At 39.0% G+C, this 20,316-nt stretch overlaps 1 long non-coding RNA gene across 1 annotated transcript in view; it reads right to left on the reverse strand.

The window, feature by feature from the left end:
* Positions 1 to 2,929: 2,929 nt before the first annotated feature.
* LOC110127426 (uncharacterized) overlaps positions 2,930 to 20,316 on the reverse strand; it is a 39,762-nt gene continuing 22,375 nt past the window's right edge. Inside the window, exon 3 of the long non-coding RNA XR_002310775.2 lies at positions 2,930 to 3,117. This is a non-coding gene — a long non-coding RNA (uncharacterized lncRNA). The remainder of the gene's footprint in view (positions 3,118 to 20,316) is intronic.

A 20,316-nucleotide genomic window follows, 5' to 3' on the forward strand; every position in this document is an offset into this window, starting at 1 on the left:
ACCACAAAGGATAGCCTGTAGCTAGTTTCCCCTGCTGAACTAGGGTTCCCATCTCAACATATTTGCTATAAAGGAACAAAGGTTCATCCATAATAATGAAAAAAAAAAAAATTGGGAGGCAGGGGGAAGGACTTCAAAGAGCTGACCATGATATAAATAGTTTGGGGCACATGTGGGAGTAGAGACTTTGGATGGAGCAAAATCAGTCTTGCCCTGTCCAGCCTATTCCTCTCAGCCTTTCCCACTCTCTCCCAATTCTATGCCATCATTTCCCCCACTCACTTTCACTTCTGCCAGCTTGCATAAGTATGAATCATCTCTGTGGATGCCATAAATATCAGCCCATTTGGATAGTTCTCTGTTAACACAGATCTTCTTTGTTTCTAACTAATAGTGCTGTTTAATAGTTTTATCAACAAAATTTTAGAATAGACAGAGTGTAAACTGCCTCAAAGCATTCTCATTATGGCAGAAACTTTATAAGGAGTATAAATTTAAAAAAAAACAAAAACTGAAACAGTTGAAAGACTTATAAGTCGTGGTACAGGTACTCCCACCACAGAAGATGGCAAACACAACAAAGATGCTCAACATTATTAGTCATTGGATAAATACAAATTAAAACTACAATGAGATACTGTCACACACCCAATAGCTAAAAATTTTTTTAATAATTATACCAAGTGTTGGTGAGGACACAGAGCAACTAGCCTCTCATGTACTCATTTTGGGAATATAAAATGCTATAGTCATTTTGAAAAACAAGTGGGAAGTTTCCTAAAAAGTTATATATACATACTATTTGATCAGATCTAGCCATTCCACTCCTAGGTATTTATTCCAAGAAAAATGAAAAACATACATTTACTTTAAGACCTATACATGAATATTTATAAAGCTTTATTTTGCAGTAGTTAAAAGCCGGAAGCCACTCAGATGTCCATCAGCAGCACATGGAATACTATTCAGCAATGAAAAGGATGAATATGGATGAATTTTGAAATAATTATGCTGAAAGAAAGAAGCTAGACCAAAAAAAAATTGGTACATATTGAATGATGCCATTTATGTAAAACTTTAGAAAATGCAAATTAATCTCAATAGTGACAGGAAGCAAATAAGTTTTGCCTGGAGATGGGGTGGGGCTTATAAAATTTTAAAAATTAACTTTCAGGGGTAATGTAAACATACATTCAATATCTTGATTGCAGTGATGTTTTCATATGTGTGAAAACATATGGGTGTAATCATATGTCAAGACATCAACTGTTATACTTTACAAATGTGAAGTTTATTATAAGTCAATTATATCTCAATAAAGTCATTATTTTTAGAAGATTTGCTTAGTGCTTTGTACCAGCGAAAGATGAAAGGATTGGCTTGGTGTCTTTTCATTGTGTTTCAGACTGCTCTCTAAAGGTTCCTTTTACTGTAGGTCAGCAGAGAGGAGGGTGGATGTTCTGGGTTGCCTATCATTCCACTGCACTTTTATCTGTCTATATATAGTTTCAGTGGACATAGATTTGAACAAACTCCAGGAGAGAATGAAGGACAGGGGAGCCTGGTGTGATGCAGTCCATAGGGTTGCAAAGGGTCAAACACAACTTAGCAACTGAACAACAACTATATATAGTCTCTCTAAAGAGTTATTTCAAAAAATGACCAGTTTAAGGGAAAAAACTGTCTTTAGAATCTTCTGGATCATCTGATCTTTAATGCTAAAATATTTTATGAATCTAAAGTTCTATTAATGAGTTACATGCATATACTCTCTCTTTGATTTGAAGATGTCCTCTATTATAAAACACTAAATCTCTAGCTTTTAATGATGTTTTTATGGGGGAAAAGTAAAATAAATATATTAAAAGTACGCTTATTATAAGATTCATTCGTTTCAAAAACATTAAAAGCATGACTTAGAGTACTCATTATAGCACATAGTCCCCAGATTGTAGGAAGGGATATTTTTGAGAACTAAAAGTGTTTGCATGAGTCAGGGTACAAGGTGTAACAAAGAGATCCCAAAATGCAACAGCTTAAACTGGGTAGAAGTGTGCTTCAGTCTCAACATCCAGCAGGTGGGCAGTCCAGGTCTGGCTTAATGACAATTTGATCTGTGCAGTTCCACAGAGCCCCATGCTCAGAAGGGCCCAGAGCTTGCTTTAATGGGCTGCTGTTACCATCTTGAAAGTCTTACTCATTTTATCTTTGAACTTGTGTTTTAAAAGTGAAGTCCAGGGGAACAGTGGAACATGCAAGTAAGCAGAGGAATACACAATCCGTGTCTGCCATTTCTGCATTCTATTTGCATGTCATGTTGGCAGTGCTCCATGAACCCAGAATTCCAGTGGGCCCACAGTGCATGGGAGTTCAGAGAAACTCAAAGTGAGTACAAGTATGTTATGCTGATGACTAAGAAAGGAGGTGAGGAAGGGGACTGACAGCCCTGGGAGTCCTGGGAGGACATGCTTTCCATTTAAACTAGAACTTACTACTAATCCAGAAAGAAGACAATGATACTCTAAGAAACACAAACAACAAGGAACCTTATCACATCTTTCCATAATTGCATTATTTCCCTGTATTAACAAGTCACTTACCTTGAAAATGATAGCTTACCTAGAGTGTTGATAGAATATGTATGAAGAAGTGAAACAAAAACATTTAAATTAGTTTTGTGCAGCATTTATACTCTTCTGTTAAGAATGAGATATATATGCTTGCATGAATTACAAAATGCAAATCACGTAATTTTGGTGATTCTGCACATGAGTTAAATGTTCTTATATTTGCATTTATAAATGGACATTGCACAATATAATGAATGGTAAAATTCATGTTAATGATCTAAGTTTTAAGTTTATTTAGCAGAAAATTAAATAGCAAAAAAAAATGCTGGAAGAAAGAACATGGAAAGACAAGAAAACTATGAATTTTACTACATTTAATGGCAATCCCCCCGCCTTTTGTTTTTTTCGAACAAGAAGGCTTGAAGTTTCATTTTTCATTGGGCCCCACAAACTGTAGCCGGCCCTGCTGCTGTCTTCAACACATGACTTCCACTTGTGGGTTCAATTTGGCTGCTTCAGTGTCTTTCATCTTCTAGCAGGTGAAGAGCTGGAGAAAGACCAGGAAAGTGAAGCACAAATCTTTCTTTCTTTCTTAACATTTATTCATTTATTTGGCTGGACTAGGTCTTAATTGAGGCATGCAGGATCTTTAGTTGCAGCATGGGAAATCTTAATTGCAGTATGTGGGATCTAGTTCCCTAACCAGGTATCAGACTTGAGCCCCCTGCATTGGGCATGTGGAATCTTAGCCACCGGACCACCAGGAAGGTCCTGGAAGCACAATTTTATGGGCCTTCATCACTAAACTCAAATCCCATCAGCCAGAACTTAGTCATACAGCCACATCTAGCTATGAGGCTGACTGGGAAATATCTTTAGCCAAGCAGGCCTTTTACTCAGCTGATAATCTATTATTTTAGAAGAAGGGGGAAATGGGTATTGGAAACAATGTGAAGTTGACCACAGTATTCATCCAGTTTGATTCTAATATTTCCGGTCCTAGGAATTAAAGAAATAACAGAAATATATAAAAAAAAACTTTTAAGTATAAGGATATTCATTGCATCTCTTTTTATAATTATGGCAAATAAATTAGAAACAACCCAGATTTCCAAAGCAGAAAAATTGGTTAAATAAATAAAGACATATCTATATTCTGGAAAATTAAACACCCATTAAAATTGTGTTCTCAAAGATATTCAATGTTATAGGAAAATGCTCAAGATGCAATGGTACATGAGAAAAGCAAAATGCACAACTCTACAGATAATACTATTTAGAAGCACTTTTTCAGCTAGATGGGTATGTCTGGGTTTATCACAGGGGTTAAGGGAACAAGACTACAGACCTCACAGAGTAAATTTCTCCCAGCATATGTTTGAACCACACCCCCTCAGGATCAGAAACTGGATTTTGTTTACAGACTCGGGACAGATTTGTCTCTCAGAATGAGACATTTTAACCAGAATCATAAGATAAATACGTACATCAAGAAGGCAAGTTTATTTACTTATGAGAACATATAATAATGTGACATATATATGCAACGCCCCCCCTCAGTCTCATACTATGTGTGAGTGTCCTTCCTAAGGGCAATATATTACATCATTGTATTTAATGATTCTACAGCATAACCAAGAAAATTTCAGTCCAATAATAAAGTTGAACATTTATTCTTAAAGAACTCTCCATGAGGATTTTTCAAGAAAACAAGCCAGACTGTGAAAACAACCACATTTTTCAAAGCACTCTATTCTGTAAAGAATTACTGAGAAACAGGCAAAAAGCCCCTATGTCCTCCAGCCATTTTCTAGAGTCCTATAGCAGGTGATCAAGAACAGAAGTTTTGACTTCCATTTCCTGTGGGGAAGAAATGTGGAGGGGCACAAGGAATATTCCATGGACAGAAGAGCCTGGCAAGTTACAGTCCATGGAGTTGCAAGCTGAGCACACACACCCAAGGGAAGGGGGACAGAGAAGTTTCTGCCTCGAGAGGTGTGTGGGAGAGCTTTGGAGGAGAGTGAAGACGGAGAGTTTGTGACTGTGACTCGAAAGCTCATGGGTATAAGGTGAAAACAAAAGGATATTTAAAGAAGGGTTGCTGTAGTTATAAGCCTGGTCTTCATTAATCTCCCTTGAGAAACATGAATAAATCTGAATTATTTTTAATAGCTTTTGGTTTTGGGACCTTGATAGGACCCTGGAGCAATCCAGGGATACACAATATACAAAAGTAATTAATGATTTTAAAATCTACACTATACCAACTGTAATAACTCATTTTTATAAAAGCATCAGACTTGGGTAATAATTCAAGATTTGCTTTTATTTTGTGAAAGATAAGTTTTATATATGTGTGTGTGTGTGTGTGTGTGTGTGTGTGTGTATGCATTGAAGAAAAATTCATAGTAACTCTTAAGATAGTTGTCTTCAAACTATGCCCGTGTGTTTCCACAAATAATTTTCAGGAACTATGTACACTCTTGCACTTTATATTAACATACAATTTAAAGAGTTCCAAAGTATATAATATCCAATGCTTTAACGTTGGTCACTGTTTTAAATACATACAAAGGGATCTAAAATACTATAATGATTAAATATTCACCATCATTCTTTAAAGCTTTCCAGGTGGCTCAGTGGTAAAGAATCTGCCTGCTAACGCAGGCGACACAAGAGGCAGGGGTTCGATCCGTGAATGTGGAAGATCCCCTGGAGGAGGAAATAGCAAAACCCTCCAGACAATTCTTGCCTAGATAATTCTATGAACAGAAGTGCCTGGCAAGATACAGTCCTTGGGGGCTGCAAAGAGTTGGACATGACTAAGCACTCATGCACGTACACATCATTCTTTAAAGAAAAACACATGTAATTGTTCAGAACATGTTTATTGTCCTTTTTCCTCACAGAATTCTAACTAAATATAATTATAAATAGTATATTTCTTAGGCTTGAAAGTCATATTGAGCACTACATCATCCTTCTCTCTGCAACAAACTATTAAAACTTGCTAAACTTGCTTAGTTTTTTATAATCATAAGGCCCAATATTGTAGCCACTAGTCATATGTGACTGTTAAGCACTTAAAATGAGATTAGAGTAACTAGGAAACAAAATTTTTAACTATATTTAAGTTTTTTTTTCAAATTTTAAAAAATTTTTATTAAAATTTTAAAAATTGAAGTATAGTTGACTTACAATGTTGTGTTAATTTCTGCAGTACAGCAAAGTGATTCGGTTGAGAGATAGTTTTTTTTATTATTATCTCTTTTTATCCAAGAAGTTGAAGATTTAAAAGACTTTGTCTAAAGAAATTACATCATCAATGAGAGAACGAATATAGTAGAATACAAATGAAATTTTCTCCTTTACCTGGTTTTTTTCTTTTTGGATACAAAGTTTCTATTTTCTTGGGTTCATTAGCAATACGTTCATTATTTTTTTTCCATTTATTTTTATTAGTTGGGAGGCTAATTACTTTACAATATTGTAGTGGTTTTTGCCATACATTGACATGAATCATCCATGGATTTACATGTGTTCCCCATCCTGATCCCCCCTTCTATATTTAAGTTTTAACATTTTAATTTATAAAGTTTTCTAACTTTCCCATAGAGATCTTACCTATTTGTTAGGTTTATTTCTATTTTATATTGTTTTATGCTTTTCAAAATTAAGATATATTTTCTGTTTGTGATGTATTTGAAAAGATAGTTGATCTTTGTAAACTGATTTTGTACCTAAGGACTTCCTAGGTGGCATTAGTGGTAAAGAATCTGCTTGCCAATCCAGGAGGTGCAAGAGACACAGGTATGATCCCTGGGTTAGGAAGATCCCCTAGAGGAGGGCATAGCAACCCACTCCAGTATTCTTGCTGGAGAATTCCATGGGCAGAAGAGCCTGGCGTGTTACAGTCCATGGGGCCAGGAAGATTCTGGCACTACTGTGTGACTGAGGACACACACACAACTTTTCTAAACTATGATTAATTCTAATAATTATTCCATCAGGTAGATAATCTTATCACCTCCAAATAATGAAAATTTTGTTTCTTCATTTCTAAACTTTATACTTTTTATTATCTTTCTTGTCTTAAACCATTTATTTCATTGGCTAGGGCAATGTTGAACAGACATGGTGATATTGGATACCCTTGACTTATTCCTTATCCTAAGCAAAATGCTTCTAATATTTCACCATTAACTAGGATACAGGTTTTCCATGGATACTTTTATCAGGTTAAAGACAGTTCCTTTTATTGATTAAAAATCACAGTTTTTTCTAATACGTTTTCACTATGAGATGATTACTTCCCCCTGTAATCTGATAATGTAATTACTTATATCATTGTATCTTCCTATGATAAAGTACATTTGCACCCCTGTGATAAATCCATGTCATAGTCACTATTATAAGTTACTGTATTCAACTGACTAAGATATTCTGTAGAATTTTTCCATCTATGTTTTCACTAAGGGCTTCCCAGGTGGTCCTAGAGGTAAAGAACATGCCTGCCAAGGCAGGAGACTTAAGAGACATTGGTTTAATCCCTGGGTGGAGAAGATTCCCTGGGGTAGGAAATGGTAACCCACTCTAGTATTCTTGCTTGGGAAATTCTATGGAAAGAGGAGCCTAGTGGGCCACAGTCCATGGGGTTGCAAAAAGTTGAACACAACTGAGCACGCACCCACACCACACCACCATATGCCCACCAAAGAGACTAACTGTAATTTTTCTTTCAAACTATCTTTTTAGGTTTCACTTTCAGGCTCTTATGAGTCTCATAAATAAGTTGGAAGTGTCCACCCTTTCTGCAGTTTGGAATAGTATTGAGTAAAACCAGAAGCATTTGTTCCATGGTTAAAACAAATCAATAAAACTGTGGCCCTTGAATTTTTTCCATGTGCTAAGAGCAACTTCATTTTCTATTTCTTTAATGGTTTTTCTATTTCTTCTTTTTTTAATTTCAAATTTATTTGTTTTTAATTGAAGAATAATTGCTTTACAGAATTGTGTTGGTCTATCTCTTCTTGAGTCAATTTTGTTATCATTCCAGTAATTGTCCACTTTAGTTAGGTTTTCAAATATGTGGGCCAGAAGTTTCTTGATATCCTTGTTGTCTTTTTCATACCCTTTTGAAAATTCTTAACCTTGGTGAAGACAAGGAGAAGGCAAAACAAATCATCTTGGCAGAAGGTTTGTCATTTTGTCTTTTCAAAGAATAAGCTTATCTTGTTTCATTTGTTTCTGTGTTAGTCACTCAGTTATGTCCAACTCTTTGGGATGCCATGGACTGTAGCCCACCAGGCTCCTCAGTCCATGGACTTCTCAAGGCAAGAATACTGGAGTGGGTTGCCATTCCCCTCTCCAGGGGATCTTCCTGACCCAGGGATCGAACCTGGGTCTCCTGCATTGCAGGCAGATTCTTTACTGTCTGAGCTATCAGGAAAGTCATTTGTTTTATTTGTTTCTACTCATAGCCTTTCTTTAGATTTATTCAGGTTTCTTTTTTTTTTACTTTAGCTTAGTCTTTCTGCTATTCTAGTATAAGTACTTCAGGTAAAAAAAAAAGTGCTACTTCAGTTGCCTCTGAAAATCTTTAGTATAAATTATTTCCATTATTTAGTTAAAATATTTTCAGTTCACTTGTCTGCTTATCTTTTAAGGTGTGTTAGATATTGTATTTGAAACATTATGTGTGGAAAAAACTTGGAGCCTAAAATGAAGTTGTCTTATTTCAGGAAAGGATTTTTAATTTCCTTCTATCAGATGGGGGTGGGGGTGGTGCAGAGGCACTTCTATATCTTACTTGTACAAAGGGGTTTTCCATTTCTTTTGTTAACGTCTTATTAGATACTTGACTACATCCACACGCCCCTACTCTTCTGTTACTCAAAAGTGCCTGCATATCTTCAGTTTATTTTGGAAGTGTGAGATGGTACATATCTATATTTTTATCTATATATATTTTATATCTATATCCAAGGATCTCTCCCAGCATTTGTTCTTTACCTGTAATATTCTGCTATGGTCACACATTTTATTGCACTTCTAAGGTTAATTCAGCTGACTGTGCTCGTGCCTAGAATTATGGTTACCCCAGTGGGACACGACTGAGCGACTAACACTTTCATTAACTATACTTTTTAGGAAGCTGCCTGGAGACACGTGGATTATATGGTTACTCATCCTCTTTTCTTGCACATCCATCTGAGATTTGATTAAGAAAATATTTTCTGCCCTTGAGAAGGCCACATGCGTTTGATTCCAAGGCCAAATGGTCAAGGGGCTCCATTTGCTGATGTCCTGCAAGAGGTGGTGCTTGCCGCCTCTAAAATCCAACACCCCATCCTGGGCCGGCGCCTGGGCCCCCGCATCCTCGTGCGCCGCCTAGTGGCCGCTCGGCCAGCTTTGCGCGGGCTCCCGACGCGTTCAGGGTCAGCGTGCTGCGTGCGGAATGACGGATCTCTACACGCTTTGCCCCTCTTTATTGCCCCTTCGCCCCGATTCCGCCAGGCCCAGCGACAGCCTCTACCACCACAAAATCAAGACCTGGCCCTGCACTCCGTGCCCACTCGGGCAAAGTTGCCTGTGACAACTTTGTCACTAATCCATCCCAGGCAGCACCTCCTGCAGATGCCCTGTGGCCAGAGGCTGCTGAAAGCATCTGCTTCAGTGTTCTTTATCATTTTTTAAATTTGGAGGATACTTGCTTTACCATGTTGTGTTAGTTTCTGCCCTACAACAAGGTGAATCAGTCACAACTATATATATTTATCTCCCTCTTGAGTCTTCCCTCCATCCCACTCCACCCCTTTAGGTCCTCACAGAGCAGCCAGGTTGGGGTCCCTGTTATACACCAGCCTCCCACTATCCGTCTCTTTTATACATAGTAGTGTACAGTATATCAGTGCTAGTCTCTGAATTCGCCCCATCCTCTCCTCCCATTATGTCCATAAGTCCATTCTCTATCTCTGCGTCTCCATCCCCGCCCTGCAAATAGGTTCATCACCATTTTTCTAGATTCCATATATGTGTTAATTTACAATATTTGTTTTTCTCTCTTTATCATTTTAATGCATATTAAGTATACAATTTTCTAAAGAACGAATATCTCATATCTCAAACTAAAAAAGCAATATTATACTTAATGAAACACTGATAACTTTACCATGAAAAATAATACTATTACCACAAAATTTTAACCTTTTTCTGTAAGTCATAACCAATGTAAAAGTAAGAAGCTGAAAATGAATATAACAACTGTTAATCATTTCTACACAATATAATTTCTCTTATTTTAGATTTTTTCAAGCAAAGACAATCAACTGAAAAACAATTAGAACTAGTTATGGATGTCAAAAAGGAGGTGAGTTACTGAAGAAAACTTTTCTATAATATATAGATTTTCTAACACCATTAATAAAATATAATGAAAAATGTTCCACTGATAGAAACAACAACAAAAATTCCTAGGACAAACTGAACAGGAAATGCAAAGGTCCAATTATCAAAAGAACTTCAAAATTTTAGTGAATTACAAAAATTAAGGTGTAAATGGAGTGGCATATTGCTTTTCTTTATGGTAAACTTTAACAACCACCAATTACTTCCCTATTTGTTTATAATGTTAGTATAATTGCAATCAGGATGCCAGATTGAGGATTTCATGAAACCAGTCTAAAGTTTGTTTGGAAAATTAAAAGGTAAGAAGAGGCAAGAAGTCTTGAAGATTGTAGGGACATATTCTTTTAGATATTTAAATGTGTCATAATCTATAATAGTTAAAACAGTGTTAAGTAGTACAAGATAAACAAAAATGCATCAATGGAAACATAGAAAGCATAACACATTTGTGTGTGTGTTAATGCTGTGGATGCATCTACAATTTATATATTAATCAATGTTTTATGGGCAGTATTTCAAAAGAATGCTGAATTGTTTTAGAGACAGTATTGAGATAACTGATTAATGTAGTGGAATTCTGCATTATAGCTGCCCGGTATCTTTTGAATACCCTTCTGACATTCTAATCATGTCTCACAACGTAAGCAAGTCCTGCTTTTCCAAGAGAATCCATAAATCAGGCATATGACTTCAATTCTATTACTCCTCCCACCACTGACATCTGAGGTAGAAAGGAACCATGATGTAGAAGGGGGCATATTCAGAGACCATCTGGCAAGTGTGGTGTCAAAAATGTTTGCTTTTTCAGAGCACCATGTCAGAGTTGCAAGTGTCCCATTGAATCTTTTTTTTTTTTTTTTTTTAAGGTTTTCATTTGCTTGTTTTTTGGTTTGGTTTTGTTTTTTTGCCAGAACTATCCTGTGGTGTGGTCAGGTATTTCTTCTGGATGTATTGACCAGGCTTGTCTTGTTCTAGGCTGTGTGGCCTACAAAGTCTAGTTCTCTGGCTCTCTCAGAGGTCTGTGAATTACCCAAAATCCAAATGTTGAAATCCTAACCTTCAATGTGACAGTCTTAGGAGGTGGGGACCCTGGGAGGTGATTAGGTCTTAAGGGTAGAGCCTTCAATGAATAGGATCAATGTCTTTATAAAAAGACGGGAGAGGGCTTGTTTCACCTCTCTGCTGTCTGCCATGTCGGAATGCAATGAGAAGATACTCATCTGCAAACTGGGAAGTGGGTCCTCTGCAGACCTTGGATCTGCCTGGATCTACCTTTATCTTGGACTTCTCAGCCTCCAGAACTGTGAGAAAAATGTTTGTTGCTATTTAAGCTATTTAACCTATGCTATTGTTATTGCAACTCAAGTTAAGACAAGTAGAATCTGTTATTTGCAATTTAAGAACATGCACGGCTCACAATTTACTATTTGGGGAAAAATATATTTACACCCCTGCCTCATGCCATTCACAAAAATAAAATACACCTGGATTAAGAATTAAAATATTAAAAACCAAAATTAAAAAAACAAACACCAAAAACAAAACCCCAGAGATAAAAATGAAAAGAAGTAGTGAACAAATTAGATTTAACTAACCACAATGGTCTACCACTTTGTATGGGTAGATCAAAAATGTGTCTGTGAATGAACTACCAGACAATGAGAAATGGAAACCTGGCTAGTTAAACAACTTCAGAACATTATAAGATAAAATTAAACTCATCACTCAGGAGAAGAACTAAATATTCTTAGGGTCTCAGATCAGACAAGAATTTCTGTCTGAACTTCATAATGAACACAGTCTGTGATAAGATTTTATTGGACGATAACCAGAGAGTGAGTTACACAGAACTATTTTTGATGATGGCCCTCAGGCAAGTCACATGGCATTACATGGAAAGCAGACTAATGCTGTTTACCCAGAACAACTCCAGAAGCAAAGCAATAGGACTGGGTGTGAAATGTACCTCTGATATCATCAAACTAGATAGACTACATATTCGTCAAAGAATCTCTTCCTAATATTTCTTTCAGGTGATCTTTTGATAAATAATTAGGGGACTTGAGTCCAAATTTATACTCCTTTATTGTGTATATAAACAATCAAGGTAGGTGTAGGATATTGTCTCTCAGTGGCCAAGGCTATTTCCATAATTTTACGGTTCCAGTAAATATATTGAAAATGTAGAAATGGCAAAGCTAGAGTTACCAAATCTGTGGTGTAATCTGAATGCATACATTCAGTAAATTAATGTTTTGGACACATATACAAAGAAATAACTGTTGTGTAACTCATGTGGAGATAACATGTCAAGGAAATTTGAGGTCTTTCTTGAATGTGAAGCACAGCACCTGTTGGCCTCTGGCACTGGTCCTGGTGAAAGTTGAGGAATCTGTGGGCCTAAATAGCCCAATCTTTATTCAGCCTAGAACCACAGGTATGGAAGCAAATACAAAAACGGTTCTGTTCATTTTAAATGGATGCAAGTATGCTAACTCGCTTTATCCTGTTGAACTCTTTGCAACCCCACGCACTGTAGCCCCCCAGAGTGGGTTATTATACCCTCCTCCAGGGGATCTTCCTTACCCAGGGATAGAACTCTTACCTCTTTTGCATTGACAGGCAGATTCTTTACCACTAGCACCACCTGGGAAGCCCCTTAAATAGGTGCCTGGAGTGCAGTCTGTATGTTAATGGATATGTAGTTCTAATCTGGCTAGACTCCCTACTTGGCCAAGAGTAAAATTCCACTGATACAAACCTAACTTAAAATATTGCTCTTCCTGGGTTTAACAGGCAAATGTGGAGGAAGGTCAACCCTGTGTGGGCAAATTTTTACACGCAGTTTAAAGGAGGTGAAAGTCTATAAAAAAAAAAATACTAACCTAAGGTTCAGAATCATCCATATCTTCCCTTGCTTTTCTTCCTGGCATGATTAGCTCACAGAACCACCATCCGTCCTGGTCACGTCTAGCTCAAGAAAATGAATTTACATCATCTGGATCCAAAGGCACGCTTGTCCTTTGTTAATTCTTCCCTGGCGTTTTCTGATTCTGTTTCACTGCCAGTCACAGGGAAGAAGGCCGGCGGGGGAGGAGGGGAGAACGGACCCCGCAAAGATTGCTTCTCATCTCAACCCGGCGCCCACGTTGTTCGCACATCCGCGACACACCGGAAGTTCTGTGTCAGAGCTGGAGACAGCACAGACCCAACTCTGACCTGCATGCGCTGTTTCGGTTCTTCTCTCAGAGAGAGAAGATTCCTTTGAACTCGCCAGCAAGGGCTTGCCGGTCTCGTGCCCCACACCACACACCCTTGGAATAGCCTTAAGTGAGAACTCAAAATTGTGTGAAGGAAGGTGTTTTAAGGAAGGTTCCTTTAAGGAAGGTGCACCATATAAGAGGAAGTCTCGGGGTTCCTGAGCGCGCCTCACGAGCAGAGTAGATGGCGCGTCGATAGCGCAAGTGGATTTGTTTGGAGATACAATGTTTCGAGGTGAGTTGAGGGGGCCCTGCTTCAGTTGGTAGAGTAGAAACAATCCACACTTCCAAGGGCAGTCTGTGAGGGAAGAAGAGGGGAGGAGCATGGGAGGTGGGTGAATGGACACTGTGGCATCTTACATCTGGTGGGTATTTCATAAGGCTCTTGGAACGAGGGATGTCTAATGCTCAATTTTAAATTGTTCTGTGGCCACCATGTAAATTCCCCTTTCCACAAGCCTTCAGTGATGTCTGCTGTTAAGTGAATTCAACAAGGAGGCCATGAGACAACTTACTTGGCTTCCACCTGTTCTCTATAAAAGCTGTTCCCCAGCTTCCTTCTACGGAGCGCTTCTAATCAGTTGGCATTGCTCGAGTAAATTCCCGCATTTTTAATATTCCTCAGTTTATCTTTTGACATTACCAAAGAACTTTGTGCGAGTGAACTCTGTGTCTTTTTTTGCTTTTTTATGGGAGTCTAATGAAGGAGTGGAATTTCCCTTCTGGGTTGCCAAGGCTTGAACAGAACTGGTATCCTGGGGCTGGAAGAATGACTTCTGTGCTTGGCTGAACTATCAGTGAAAGGAGAAGCTCTGAACCAGAGTGACCTTAATAATTTCCAAGAGCTCCTGTGGGAAATTTCCTCAAATTGGAGGAAGGCATTGGGCTTTTTGGAGGTTATAGAATGGAGGTTTGAGCCAAGCATATGTGGATCTAAAAAGGCAAGGAGAAGGACTTCCCTGGCAGCCAATGGTTAAAACTCTGTGTTTCCAGTATAGGGGGCAAGAGTTCAATCCCTGGTTGGGGAACTAGTCCTGCATGCTGGGCAATACAAACCCCACCCCCAACCCCATCACCACCACCACCAAAAAAAAAAAGTGCACAGAGCTGAGATCTGAGTTATATATATCTATTTGTTGTCTTGCTTTCTCTTTCCTACTAGATCCTAAAGGGACCTTCTCTTTTGCAGAACCACTATAGGCAGCTAACCTCTTAGGTCTGAGATGGATATGGGAGAAGTTATAAGGGAAAAAAGACCCTAGAGACAAGTGCCTTAGTGGTTGGGGAGAGGAAAGGACATGGGAAAAGTGGTAACTTTACCTACACACATGTGAACAAGAGCACTAGCAGGAGGTAATTTGTGTTTTCTCTAACCATGGCATTCTAGAATATAATTATTTGTAATAAGTGACTGCCTTTTTTCTTCCTAGTTTTTTAAGTGACAGCTTTAACAGTCATCCCTGGGATCAAAGATCTGTTCTCACTTGGCAGATGACCAAAGGAGAGGCAATAAAATGAAAGACAGAAGAGGGTAGGCCCAGGGCAGGAAACAGATTTTATAAAGAGTGAATACTCCCCTTATTCCCCCCTACAAGGAAACCAGGGCATCCACTGCCTGGTCACGATCATTTGGCACGCAGCCTCCTCTGCTGGGGTTCCAGTCTTTGGATGAGGATCTCCCTGGGCTCCCTGCCATGGAGACAACATGTTCCAGTCTATTATTTACACCTTCAGCTGGCAGCCCAGTGGGTCCTAGCATGTTTAAGAGTCAGCTGTGCCACAGAGGATAGGCATGCAGTGGCCACGAGGCAGGCCAGTCAAGTATGGTGAATGGTGCAGCCCAGGAGTGCTAATGAAGTCAGCTTCTCTGCCTGCCTGGTGGGGTGGACCCTTCCTGCCACCCAGTCTCTTCTAAGTCTGGAAGCCTGGGGGCATAGCCTTCTCTTTTTGTCTTGTCTCCTTAATTCCCCATTATACTTTCCACACATAATATTGCCATTTTCTTCAGGGTCCTCTCGCCTGTTTCAACCTCTCTTCATCTTTTCCAATGGGGTAAGTCATTCTTCTTTCCATTGCATAATGGGTGAAAAAAGTTATTCCTCATCTGCAGCTCTCCACCACTTTCTGAGAGGGTACCTCTTCTTGGGTGTAGGTATGCAACTTTTGAGATGGACTCAGCATCCAGCTTAATTTTTCTGCATAGTAAATGCAGAAAGCTTGTGAGAGTGGGAGTGAGAAGGAAGAGTTCAGGATGAAAGGCACAGGAGATGATGACATTGAGTGCTGTGGGAGCAAAAATTTTGGAACAACTCCTCTTTGGTGACAGAAAGAGAGAAGGGAATTTGGAGAATGTGGGGAGGAGAAAGAATGATTATGCTGATAGCAATATCTGCTATTTATCCAGTACTTAATTTTTGTTAGGCATTATACTTAGCTCCTTTTGTTCATTATTCAATCCACTCCTCCAACAATGTTGTAGGCTGTTTTATTATCCATTTACTGCTGAGGAAATCAAGGCTCAGCAAAGTTAGAGAACTTGCCCAAGGTAACACAGCCAGGAAGCTGTGAAATTCAGTGCAAGTTCTAGCTGACTTCAGAGCTCAAATTCATAATGACTAAATTATATTGACTCGCCAAGAAAATGTATGACTGGACCTTCAGAAAGGCAGAATGTTGAGCTTCTAAGTGACTAGATTTATTACCTGGGAGGCTCAGGGACCCTCTTCTTCTTTTTTGTGAGAGGGCAGGTGGCACTGAGGTGACCCCTAAGCCACTGACTGGCCTGCCGTCTGCATATGCTGGTTGGCTGCCTGCCCCTCAGTGTCTGGGCCTTTTGTTCAGCTTTCATGGAAAGTGTGATTCTGGATCTGGTCAGCCTGGCACTTTTCATTCCACAAGAGTGCTGAGGTGGGATAAAACAAGCCCAAAGAGCAGGGGAATAAGAGACAAAGGGTTAGAACCAACCAGTTTCTTTCATACACAGCAGTATTTTGAGAAACTCTAGTCAATAAATAACCCATTTCAACAATACTTCCCCAAAGAAAACTTCCTATGGTCTTATTCAAGTTTCTCATATTGCTGTTTAAAACCATTTCCTTTGTTTTAGGACAACTGTGTGTGTAAAACACATACAATTTCAGGGGACAAGACCTCAGAATATTAGAGCTAGAAGCAACCAACCCCCTCCTTCACTGTGCAGATCATGAGCTCACGATCCCAGGATGACTGTAGAGTCACAGATCTATATCTCAGTCCTTTCCCTGATGCTTTACTAATGGTGTAATAACTCTTTAGCCAGAGACAGGATCAACTCTCTCCTCTAAAACACTGCCTACCCTGGTGATGGATGCATTGGGGATTAAATGAAGTGCTCTACCTGAAGTGCCTAGAAAAGGTCCTGCCTGTGCCCTTTCTTGGGTCATGTTAGTCATCTATTCAGGATAGAGCTAAGGCCTACCTTGTTTTCTGATTCTCCTGTGTGTGTGTTTATATATACATGCTGCTGAGCAGTGTAATGTCTACTTCCATGAAGTGACATGATTTACTACCCTTTGTAATTCTATTAGGCTTTATAATATTCCAAGCACTTATTTAGATGATATTGTTCAATCAGTTCAACAGAATGGTAAAGTTGGTAGACAGGGATAGTATCACTAGATCCACTTTGCACATCAGGGAAGGGAGACTGGGAGAACGTGATTTCCTTCAGCCCCATGGCTAGTCAGGGGCACAGTTAGACCACCGGGTATTACTAAAGAGAAAAGCAAGAGTGAAAGAAATACTAAGCTGGAGGTCATAGATGACATAAGTAACTGATAATTCTGATTAGATAGTGAGAGAAAAAATGGACTTTGAGATGATTGAGCAAAAGACCAAGAGAAAACACTGACAAAGCAGTAAACAACCCACCATGAGGGACTGGGGAAGAGTAACACTGGTGGTCACTGCTGACCAAAGAGTAATGTTCCTGTCAGATAAGTACTGGTTACTCAGCAGTCCTGAAATTCTCCAGCACATTCTTTCCAACTCACTCTGCCTCTATAGCATCCTAACTGCACAAACACTCTTCTTCAGACAAGAAAACTGAAAACCTTTTAAAAAAAATCACATTTCAGTTTCAGTTTTACTCTCTAGTCTCAAGGTAAAGGTATTCTAAACCCTAGAATTTGGATTGCTTTAAATTTATTCATCTGGGATATATGAACATACACAGGTACTCCAGTCTTCCTAAAATACACAGAGTTCAAACATGATAATGATACAGAGAAAATTCACCATGAGAAAAATGAAAGATGATCCCGGCCTCTTCCATCCCCACATCTGCTGCATCCAATGGCTGTTAACCCTGGGCTTCATTCTGGTGCTCTAAGTTTATACCCTCAGATTCTGATCTTTTTGAGAACCTACCACATGCCTCTCACAAGCTGACCTGTAATACTCTGTGAATATACCAAATATCATTGGATTGTATACTTTAAACAGGTGAGTTGTATGGCATGTGAATTCTCTTTCAATCAAGTTGTTACATTAATAAAGGTACCATAAAAGAATTGAAAGCACAATTTTAGATATGTGCACACCCATTTTTATAGCAGCATTATTCAAAATAGCCAAAAGGTGAAAGCAGCCCAAGTGTCCAGAGACCAATGAATAGAATAGCAAAATGTGATATCTATACTTATCTATGTCTATATTTATAATCTGTATCTATAAATGTGTTGTATGATATGTATACACACATGAATATTACACAGCCTTTAAAATTAAAAAACAATTTTTTTGGCTGTGTTGGGCCTTTGTTACTGTGTGCAGGCTTTCTCTAATTGCAGAGAGCAGGGGCTGCTCTCTCATTGCAGTTTCTGGGCTTCTCTTTGCAGTGGCTTCTCTTGTCACAGAGCATGGACTCTAGAGCCTCAGGTCTTCAGTAGTTGCGGTGCGTGGGTTCAGTAATTGTGGAACACGGAGTTAGTTGCCTTTTGGTATGTGGAATCTTACTGGAGCAGGGATTGAACCCATATCCTCTGCATTGGCAGACAGACTCTCAACCACTGAACCACCAGGGAAGTCCTATGCAGCCTTTAAAAAGAAGGAAAATGTGACCTGTGCTACAACATGGATGATACTTGAGGGTATTATGCTAAGTGAATAAGCCAGTCAAAAAAATACAAAACTAAATCATTCCACTCGTCTAAGATACCTAGAGTAGTCAAATTCAGAGCCAGGAGGTAGATAGATAGTTTCCAGAAGCTGAAGAGGCAAAAGTGGAGAATGGTTGTCTAAAGGATACAAAGTATTAGTTTTGTAAGATGAGAAGAGTTCTATAGGTTGGATGCACAGCAGTGTGAATGTATCAAACACTAATGAGCACTCAGTTTAGTTTAGTTCAGTTCAGTCGCTGGTGTCATGACTCTTTGCAACCCCATGAACCACAGCACGCCAGGCCTCCCTGTCCATCACCGACTCCTGGAGTTTACTCAAACCCATGTCCATCGAGGTGGTGATGCCATCCAGCCATCTCATCCTCTGTCGTCCCCTTCTCCTCCTGCCCCAATCCCTCCCAGCATCAGGGTCTTCTCCTAATGAACACTTAAAAATGGTTAAGATGCTATATTTTATATTATGTGTTTTACCACAATTTTTTAAAAAGGGAAACGGGGCTGTGGTTCATGTGTACTGTTTAAGGGGAGCTGCAGCCTGGTTGCCTGTGAAATTCCAGTAAACAATGATAGAAGAACTTTCAAAATCTGATATAGTTTTAGAAGAAAGTAACGGCCATGTTCTACCCTTTAATGATTTCAAAGTTCTCAGAGATAGGAATTAAAAGACAGTTACTCTAGACTTTTCTGACATTGATAAGAAAGGATTCATATTTATTAATTCATTTACTCACAAACATTGAGTGTGTGCCTACTGTGCTTTAGGCATGGTGCCAATTGCTGGGAAGACAGTGGCAAGGTATCACTGCCCCAACCCACATAGGTTCTACAGTCTGATGGGCTGAATCAATTGATATGGAACATGACTTGTAAAAGTCCAGAATGTCTAGGATTTTCATTCGTGTATTTTATAGAGTCTTTCATGAACACTGTGGTAACAGCCAGCACTACAACTATCTCTTGATACTTTCATATACATTTTCTTACTACTTGGTTTGATTTGATTCTGACCTCAACCTACTCCTCCCACCTCTTAGATTATAAGTTTCTTGAGAACAGGCCAGTCTTATTCATTTTATATTTGCTACAAAAGTGTATCCTCTACAAAAAGTCCCTATAGCGGACAAAGTGCTATTCACCCAGAAGCTCCATAACAATTTTGTGATCTATGCTGAGGTAACACTAGCCCCATCACTGTGACCAAAATAGTGACTGCTGCTTTCAGGGTCCTGAAACCATCCCAGCCACCAAAGCATGTTGTAATACACAAGGAAATGTCTGTCCTACAAATTAGGAAAGATGTTTTAAATTATGTTGAGGGACTTCCCTGGCGGTCCAGTGACTGGGACTTCGCACTCCCAATGCAAGGGCCCAGGTTTGATCCCTGGTCGAGGAGCTGGATCCCACATGCTGCACCTAAGAGTTTGAGTGCTGCAGCTAAAGTTCCCTCATGCCGCAACTAACATCTGGCCAGACAAATTTAAAAAAAAATCATGTTGATCCATCCCCGGTTCTCCCTTGCATTATGAAGATTTGGCCCCATTTTATGAAAGCTCTTTTTCCATAACATTACTAATCCTACAGTGAGTATAAGCTGAGAAACACGAGATTTATTTGCAAGTGCAAGTTTGTAGACCCAGACCTCATACTATGCATGAACTCATTTAACTCATGTAAAATTCTATTCAGGCTAGAAGTATCCAGAGTGGGGCAAAGAGTGAAAGAAATTAGGCAGTTGGAGGTTTTGAAAGTAATGATCTGGAATGATGCCATCTTATTATTGCCTATGAGAAGAGTCTGCAGTCAGAGGCCTCTAAATCAGAATTATGCATTCAGATCCAGTTATTTAGTGAAATAGCATTACTAAATTCCTAGTTGTATGCTATTTCATTCATCTTCATAATCAGTTTCTGATGGACGCAT

This window comes from Odocoileus virginianus, chromosome 31, assembly GCF_023699985.2.
Source record: "Odocoileus virginianus isolate 20LAN1187 ecotype Illinois chromosome 31, Ovbor_1.2, whole genome shotgun sequence".
NCBI lineage: Eukaryota > Metazoa > Chordata > Mammalia > Artiodactyla > Cervidae > Odocoileus > Odocoileus virginianus.